The sequence below is a fragment of the Ranitomeya imitator genome, chromosome 8, assembly GCF_032444005.1.
Source record: "Ranitomeya imitator isolate aRanImi1 chromosome 8, aRanImi1.pri, whole genome shotgun sequence".
In the NCBI taxonomy this organism is placed as follows: Eukaryota; Metazoa; Chordata; class Amphibia; order Anura; family Dendrobatidae; genus Ranitomeya; species Ranitomeya imitator.
The window spans coordinates 35,480,766-35,490,976 of record NC_091289.1 but is presented as its reverse complement, the minus strand read 5'-3'; positions in this window follow the sequence as shown (position 1 = coordinate 35,490,976).

Sequence of the window (10,211 nt, the reverse complement as noted above, 5' to 3'; positions counted from 1 at the left end):
TTTGACCCCAATGGAACAAGTACCACCTTGACGCGTCCCAATATTCAGTGTCTAAACTGGATGGATTATTCACCAGGTTCAGGATTTGCATGGAAACCGAAACAGTGACATTCGCTCTTGCAGTGGAAAAGCGTTCCCATAATAAGAAGTCATGGCATACCTATACGATATACTGTTACTTTATAATTTGTGGTCGTCTTCGACCACTTATGATCAGTCGAGACCACCACAGTGCAGGGAAAATGTGAGGCCATGTTGCCACTTGGCAAACTGCTGCTTTTTTTTCTGCAGGAATTATCTCCAAAATACGCAATAGCTTTGATTGTTGGGGGAAGGGTTGCGTCTTTTTGATGAGTTTTCCATCTTTTTTTGGTGCAGTTTTAACACAGTGGGTTTTTTTTGTGCGGCTTTAGTTCAGAAATGCCAAAAAAGCATGTAAAAACATATTTGCGTTTTTACATGCTTTGCTCTCAGGCACAGTTCAATTAAGTCTCTAAACAGTGAAAAAAAGTTTTCATAAAATTGCACCAACTTTGGTAAAACTGTCAAACGCAGCAAATTTTCCGCACAACGAAGCGCAGGGGGATAAACGTTGGATTTGTGCTGAGTGGGAACATGCGCTAAAGTAGACAAATCCCATAGAGAGGATTGGTGGACATCTCATCAATCGCACCCCTACTGATCAGGAAACAACAGCATATCCTTGGAACGTGTTATGTATGACTTCTAAAGGTGGAAAAACCTTTTTATTGAATTTCTATTATTATTGGGTATAAGTAGAGACCATATATATAAACCAGGCCGTGTAGGACCAACGTACACGAAGAGACGAAGAGTGTGGATGGACTCTGCATGAGAAGAAATTGTCATGGTGTGTTCATCATGGTCATCCAACGGGACCTTGGCTGAACCCAACAGGAGGAGTATTGAAAAAATACTCTCTCCCATGATTAGTGGCTTGAGGGCAGGGGTTGCAATCACACTTAGGCCCTTAAAACTAGAGGGGACCCCAAAGGTTTCTTTACCCTATTTGAAAAGAATACGACTATTAAAGACCTATTTTAGTTGGCGACCCCATTGGAAATGTTAAATTTGGGTTCCTATGAGTTTCAAGTTACACGATTAATCGAGGGGGTTTAGAGACAGGTCTACTCTTCAAACTGAAAAAAAAAAGTAATAGCCATTGGTTCGTAACATTAAAATAAATTAAAGGGATTGTCAGAGATTTTTAAAGATGCATAAAATAATAAAGCCCTTATGTTCACTATGTAAATCTCCCACCGCTTTGCAGATCCTGCGGGCCCTTGTTAGCTGTCCTGCATCAATGTGGCTATCCTCATCTGATGGCTGCAACGAGTTACTGACCTTGGTGGTCATGTGCTGATCTTGTTACTGTCACTGCTGAGGACATTGATTGGCTGCAGTGGTTACCTCAGGATGGTCATAGCATCATCACTGCAGGACAACTGATGAGGACTAGTAGTGCTGGAGCAGTGAAGGATTCACCAGATACTTGAAGTTAGTGCATCCTCAAGTTCTCATGCAGAAGTGCACGGTGTTACACATGTCCGCTGGTGGATGAACACAGGCTTTTTTTTTTCTTTAAGAAAAAAGGGTGGCACCACCAAAGGGTGGCAGGGAAATCACAGATGGTGACGGGACTTTAAAAAAAAATAGATGCAAGAAAATTGTCTAAGATATGCAATACTAAGAGTGATTCCAATATTGAGAAAGATTGTCTACTCCTGGTTTATGGTCTGTCATGCAGAGTATATACAGTGGGGCAAAAAAGTATTTAGTCAGTCAGCAATAGTGCAAGTTCCACCACTTAAAAAGATGAGAGGCGTCTGTAATTTACATCATAGGTAGACCTCAACTATGGGAGACAAACTGAGAAAAAAAAACCCAGAAAATCACATTGTCTGTTTTTTTAACAATTTATTTGCATATTATGGTGGAAAATAAGTATTTGGTCAGAAACAAAATTTCATCTCAATACTTTGTAATATATCCTTTGTTGGCAATGACAGAGGTCAAACGTTTTCTGTAAGTCTTCACAAGGTGGCCACACACTGTTGTTGGTATGTTGGCCCATTCCTCCATGCAGATCTCCTCTAGAGCAGTGATGTTTTTGGCTTTTCGCTTGGCAACACGGACTTTCAACTCCCTCCAAAGGTTTTCTATAGGGTTGAGATCTGGAGACTGGCTAGGCCACTCCAGGACCTTGAAATGCTTCTTACGAAGCCACTCCTTCGTTGCCCTGGCGGTGTGCTTTGGATCATTGTCATGTTGAAAGACCCAGCCACGTTTCATCTTCAATGCCCTTGCTGATGGAAGGAGGTTTGCACTCAAAATCTCACGATACATGGCCCCATTCATTCTTTCATGTACCCGGATCAGTCGTCCTGGCCCCTTTGCAGAGAAACAGCCCCAAAGCATGATGTTTCCACCACCATGCTTTACAGTAGGTATGGTGTTTGATGGATGCAACTCAGTATTCTTTTTCCTCCAAACACGACAAGTTGTGTTTCTACCAAACAGTTCCAGTTTGGTTTCATCAGACCATAGGACATTCTCCCCAAACTCCTCTGGATCATCCAAATGCTCTCTAGCAAACTTCAGACGGGCCTGGACATGTACTGGCTTAAGCAGTGGGACATGTCTGGCACTGCAGGATCTGAGTCCATGGTGGCGTAGTGTGTTACTTATGGTAGGCCTTGTTACATTGGTCCCAGCTCTCTGCAGTTCATTCACTAGGTCCCCCCGCGTAGTTCTGGGATTTTTGCTCACCGTTCTTGTGATCATTCTGATGCCACGGGGTGGGATTTTGCGTGGAGCCCCAGATCGAGGGAGATTATCAGTGGTCTTGTATGTCTTCCATTTTCTAATTATTGCTCCCACTGTTGATTTCTTCACTCCAAGCTGGTTGGCTATTGCAGATTCAGTCTTCCCAGCCTGGTGCAGGGCTACAATTTTGTTTCTGGTGTCCTTTGACAGCTCTTTGGTCTTCACCATAGTGGAGTTTGGAGTCAGACTGTTTGAGGGTGTGCACAGGTGTCTTTTTATACTGATAACAAGTTTAAACAGGTGCCATTACTACAGGTAATGAGTGGAGGAAAGAGGAGACTCTTAAAGAAGAAGTTACAGGTCTGTGAGAGCCAGAAATCTTGATTGTTTGTTTCTGACCAAATACTTATTTTCCACCATAATATGCAAATAAATTGTTAAAAAAAACAGACAATGTGATTTTCTGGATTTTTTTTTCTCAGTTTGTCTCCCATAGTTGTGGTCTACCTATGATGTAAATTACAGACGCCTCTCATCTTTTTAAGTGGTGGAACTTGCACTATTGCTGACTGACTAAATACTTTTTTGCCCCACTGTACATATTATTGGGTATGACATGACAAGGACTAATAGAACTAATATACTGGAGTAATTTGAACATTTAATAAGCTTTCCAAATATTACTCAATATACTAAAAGGATAAAAGGTGAAGAGTTTTACATGACTTTTTATAGCTATATCCATGTTTTATTTGGTCCTCATCATGTGCGAGAGATCCCTGCCGTGGAACAAAATGTATGTACCCATCAGTCATATGTTATGTACAGTAAAGCAAGAGAGGCCTGTCCATCCTATGGCTTTAGGCTCTGAATGTATCCTCCTTTAACAGCATTTTGTCTTGGTTTGGTTTAGCACATGGGCCATGGGCATTGGTACAGCAAACTGGTGAGGCATGCTGGACACAGATAGCTGGGATACTGGAAAACACAGGCAAGAGGGAGATGTACTAGAGACTATGGACAGGCAGCGGAGATGCAGGAAATCGCAGGCAGCCAGGAGACATCTAGGAGACTATGGACAGGTAGTGGAAATTCTGGAAACCGCAGGCAGCCAGGAGACATCTAAGAGACCACGGACAGGCAGCGGCGATGTTGGAAGCAGCAGGCAGGAGATGTTTAGGACACCAAGGACAGGCAGCTGGGATGCTACAAACTGCAGACAGGAGACATCCCGGAGACCAGACAGGGAGATGGGATGTTGGATCCCGCAGGAAGGCAGGAGACATCCAGGAGACCACGGACAGTCAGCTGGGATGATGGAAACCACAGGCAGGTGAGAGACGTTCAAGAGACCAAGGACAGGCAGCGGAGATGCTGGAAACAGTAGACAGTCAGGAAGCCACAGAGAGGCAGCTGGGATGCTGAAAACTACAGGCAGGCGGGAGACATCCAAGAGACCACAGACAGGAGCAGCGATGTTGCAAACAGCAGACCGACAGGAGACATCCAGGAGACCACATACTGTCAGATGGGATCCTGGAAACCACAGGCAGGAGATGTCTAGGAGACCATGGACAGGCATCTTGGATGCTAGAAACCGCACACAATAGACATCCAGGAGATCACAGACAGGCAAATTGGATGCCAGAAAATGCACGAAGGCAGGAGACATCCAGGAGACTACAGATAGGCAGTAAAGCAGGTCAATGTGCTTAGCGTAACTTAGAGTCTTAGGAGCACTGAAGTCTGGCCTTATATAGGCCCGGGCAGCTGCTCATATGGGATCACGCCAGGCTACCTGCAAAGTCTGCTGTGGAGCACAACAGAGCCTAGCAGACAGAGGTGAGGGTAGCAAAGCATGGATCTGGGACAGGTGCGTAACAGATTTGTTGTGTTAAAATTAAAGGGAACCTGTGACCAGTTATTTATACCCCAAACTAATGGCATCTATTTAAAAGGTGCCGTAATACTTTACTTTGGAAATCTGGGTTTACAATTTAGATAAATTGATTGTTGATTTGTTATGCAAATAAGCCGCAATTGCAGTGGGAGGGCCCTGCACTTACACCTCTCCCACCTCTCTTCCCTATTCTCCGCCCTCCACCTGACTCCTGTCAGTGATTGACAGGTCACTCTTCTATCAATGATCTGCCTCTTCAACTCCAGATCGAGTGCAAGCACCATCATTCCCTGGAGCGGTGCATGCGCAGTAAGGTCCTGATGAAGCAGACTGCTAGTGTTCGGCATGATCTGCATAGTTTGAAAATCGCCCCAGGCAGTGAAAGTGACACTAGGACGGTCAGCGTGAGAACAAGCAGCAGAAGAAGGTCAGTGACTTTATGAATTTTATGGGCAGAAACTAGCCTAAACTAACTGGCCTAAAAAACCCTAAAAGTCGCAATTTTTTTCCATAGATCTGTAAATCTGATCAAATGTATGAACTATGGTTATAAAAGAATTACGGTATATGCCATAGCACTCTACTCATGCCCCTCCTTGCCATTTAAAACCTTTTAAAGTTGATTATTTTTTTCCATCAATTATTTTTAAGCTTCACTTCCAGCACCAAGTTCGGAGACAACACCCTATTGATATGTCACTTTCCTCCGGGGCAGCAAGTGCCCAACCTAATGTAAGTATTTAGAGAAAAATCTAAATGACGGTTCTAATTGATTACTTGTTTTCAGGTCTCTGTGCAGGGAATATAGATAGTTTGTCTCTACAATTATCACACACCCTAAATTGGTACGACCTCAGCATTATCTCAGCGTTTTATACACCAGTGCCCGGGTACCCACACGTGTGCAGACATGGCTTATATTGTAAACAATTGCATCATTACTTTTAGATATAATACAAAGTTTTAGGCTTTCTTTAGGCACAGTTGTGCCTTTTTTATTATAATTTTTCTTGTTTTTCGCCTGTTTTTCCTTTGAGCATTATTCTTTTATTTTTCACCTCATTCAAAGTCTATTTTCTATGCTTTTTATTTTTTTTATGTGTGTTATTATGGTTTGTGTTTGAGGTTTCCAGATGCTTCTGACTGATTCATTTATTGCAACTTTTTAAAAAGTCACAACAGTTTTGTGCAAATTCTGATACCCCAGGAGGGATTTTATGTACGCCAGAAGTTATTTTGGAACAAATTATGCCACATTTTATAGAACCAAGAGATTTGGGGCTTAAAACTCACAAAAGAGGTTCAAGGTAAAAAATAAAAATTGTTTTTTATTTTAGGCAAAAATTCGTGAACACCACAAATTTGGCACAAAAAACATCATCAAATATCACAAACATAGACAAAGAAAACTGACTTAAAAAAAAAAGGGCAAATGATTTATCAGGTCCTTTGATCCAATGCTGAATAGGTTTATAATTGCATATTATTTTACACACCTGAAACTTACCTGTGATATGGGGAAAAGTCCAAATTATGATGGTTGGAAAAATAGGTCAGAGCATCTCTAAAATGGCATATCTTGTGTGCCCAGTTTACAGCAGATAGTACCTACCAACAATGATCCGAATCAACAACAGTGTCATGGGAACCCATGTGTAAGAGGAGCACGTGCTATCCAGTCTGGTCCAATCCCCTAAAAAAGATGAGAGAGAGATCATTAAATATACAGTGGGGCAAAAAAGTATTTAGTCAGTCAGCAATAGTGCAAGTTCCACCACTTAAAAAGATGAGAGGCGTCTGTAATTTACATCATAGGTAGACCTCAACTATGGGAGACAAACTGAGAAAAAAAAATCCAGAAAATCACATTGTCTGTTTTTTTAACATTTTATTTGCATATTATGGTGGAAAATAAGTATTTGGTCAGAAACAAACAATCAAGATTTCTGGCTCTCACAGACCTGTAACTTCTTCTTTAAGAGTCCCCTCTTTCCTCCACTCATTACCTGTAGTAATGGCACCTGTTTAAACTTGTTATCAGTATAAAAAGACACCTGTGCACACCCTCAAACAGTCTGACTCCAAACTCCACTATGGTGAAGACCAAAGAGCTGTCAAAGGACACCAGAAACAAAATTGTAGCCCTGCACCAGGCTGGGAAGACTGAATCTGCATTAGCCAACCAGCTTGGAGTGAAGAAATCAACAGTGGGAGCAATAATTAGAAAATGGAAGACATACAAGACCACTGATAATCTCCCTCGATCTGGGGCTCCACGCAAAATCCCACCCCGTGGGGTCAGAATGATCACAAGAACGGTGAGCAAAAATCCCAGAACCACGCGGGGGGACCTAGTGAATGAACTGCAGAGAGCTGGGACCAATGTAACAAGGCCTACCATAAGTAACACACTACGCCACCATGGACTCAGATCCTGCAGTGCCAGACGTGTCCCACTGCTTAAGCCAGTACATGTCCGGGCCCGTCTGAAGTTTGCTAGAGAGCATTTGGATGATCCAGAGGAGTTTTGGGAGAATGTCCTATGGTCTGATGAAACCAAACTGGAACTGTTTGGTAGAAACACAACTTGTCGTGTTTAGAGGAAAAAGAATACTGAGTTGCATCCATCAAACACCATACCTACTGTAAAGCATGGTGGTGGAAACATCATGCTTTGGGGCTGTTTCTCTGCAAAGGGGCCAGGACGACTGATCCGGGTAGATGAAAGAATGAATGGGGCCATGTATCGTGAGATTTTGAGTGCAAACCTCCTTCCATCAGCAAGGGCATTGAAGATGAAACGTGGCTGGGTCTTTCAACATGACAATGATCCAAAGCACACCGCCAGAGCAACGAAGGAGTGGCTTCGTAAGAAGCATTTCAAGGTCCTGGAGTGGCCTAGCCAGTCTCCAGATCTCAACCCTATAGAAAACCTTTGGAGGGAGTTGAAAGTCCCTGTTGCCAAGCGAAAAGCCAAAAACATCACTGCTCTAGAGGAGATCTGCATGGAGGAATGGGCCAACATACCAACAACAGTGTGTGGCAACCTTGTGAAGACTTAAAGAAAACGTTTGACCTCTGTCATTGCCAACAAAGGATATATTACAAAGTATTGAGATGAAATTTTGTTTCTGACCAAATACTTATTTTCCACCATAATATGCAAATAAAATGTTAAAAAAAACAGACAATGTGATTTTCTGGATTTTTTTTCTGAGTTTGTCTCCCATAGTTGAGGTCTACCTATGATGTAAATTACAGACGCCTCTCATCTTTTTAAGTGGTGGAACTTGCACTATTGCTGACTGACTAAATACTTTTTTGCCCCACTGTATGTAATCTGTTGCAACAATCCTGAGAGTTGGAGAAAAATAGTCACAGACCAGTTATTGAAAACAAACAAGATGGCTAACCGCACTTCACAATCTGGAGCGCCCGTCCAGGTCCAGGGAACCAACTAGGGCCATAGAAAGTCCAATATGAAAAAGTGACAGCGCTCCATCCGGGTGTAATCCAAAATCGAAACTTTATTCAGCCATAAAACAGCAGACAGCAACGTTTCGACCCTGTGGGTCTTTATCAAGCATGTCTAACAGTGCAAAGTGTCGGCTATATATAGCACAAGTGCCACGCAGGGCACCAATCCCCAACAAGCCGCACCCACCATATAATTAACAATATATACAGCATTAAAAACAAAGATCAGACATATACCAAATAAAAATCTCCCCACCCAGATATAATCTGCATACACAAAATGTAAACAAATCCCCCAAATACATCAAAATACAGCTCAATCCAGAGAAGTTTCATCTGTCAAGAACAGGAGGCGTGATCTTCATAAGAAAGTCCACCAATCATCGCATCACCACATGGGGTTGTAAACAATCCACTGCCAATCGATTCCAGGCTCTCTTGCGCGTCATAGATCCAAACGATGCAGTCAGAAGAATTACATGACCGGAAATCACCTCCCCACCAATAGCGAAACCTGTAACAAAATCAATATAACACTGCATACAGCTCAAACGTCCAGCCACCACCCACCCAGGCCGGAGGACGCAGGCGCAACAACGCCAAGACACGCCCCCCTTCGGGAGCCTATCCAGAGCGGAGAGCGTCATGCGCACACCCCCCGAAGAGAGCATGGCTGGATCGGAGCGTTGCCACAGTAACCGCAACGCTACCATCGCCATAGTGCTCAACAACCACCGGCTAAAACCAACGATGTGATGGCGAGGATGCACCCACGGATCCCCACCCGAGTCAGAACCCCACCAAATAGTGGGAGAACCACACAGGGGACAGGTCCGCAGTGCGCACACCCCGCACATCACACCGGGTAAGCCACCACGCTTGTCGAGACAACCGCAGCCCAGGCATTACACGATTTTTTGATCGTTGAGTCTCCGGTGGTCCCAGTACTATATGTACTGCCTAAAATACATAAAGATCTATATAATCCCCCGGGACGACCTATCGTCTCGGGTAGGGGCTCTCTCTTCAATAATGTTGCAATTTTTTTGGACCGCGTATTAAGGTCATATGCTACATCTGCAAAGTCATATATTCGGGACACGGGAGACTTTTTGAATAAGATTGAAAACATCACCATTTCTGATTCTACCATCCTGGCTTCATTCGATGTGGTATCTTTATATACCTCCATTGAGCACGATAAAGGTCTTGAAGCGGTCTCATGTATGCTATCGGGCTCTGACGTGGCCCCCGATTGTGCACGACTCATCCTCACATTGCTTGAGTTCATCCTCAGGCGGAATTTTTTTCTGTTTGGGGATGAGTTTTTCTTGAAATTAAGGGGTACCGCCATGGGGTCCAATGTGGCCCCCACGTATGCCAACATCTACATGGCGGTACTTGAGGATGCGTTCGTGTACAGTTCCAACCTCTGGCGCCACGTCAGAGCCTGGTGGCGATACATTGATGACATTTTTGTGATATGGGAGGGGTCCTCCCTTGAGTTGGAGGCCTTCCATGATTCTTTGAATCAAATCTATCCTGAACTAAAATTTACTTTGACTCAGTCTACCATCCAGATACAATTTCTGGACACTTTGGTCTACAAGGCTGGTAACAAATTAGAGACCGACATTTTTATTAAAACAACAGATAAGAATGGATTATTAGCCTTTGATAGTAATCACCCGAGGAAAATGGTTGGTTCCCTTCCGTGGAGCCAACTTCTGAGGGTGAGACGTATTGTGTCAGATGAGGAACGTGTTGATATGAGACTGAGCGAGATGTGTAATAAGTTCATCGCTAGGGGATATCCAGCAAGGGAGGTGATTAAATATAAGAATAAGGCTAACAGCTGCTCCCGTTCGAGTATTCGAAACAAGACTCGTGTCGAATCCACTACGGATAGAATCCCCTTTGTATCAACATATAACTCAGCGAGTAGTCGGGTTGGGAATATACTGAGACGACATTGGTCCCTACTACAGCGAGGTTTACCCTCTGTCCCTAAGTTTGAGGCGCCCCCGATGATGTCATTTAGAAGGGG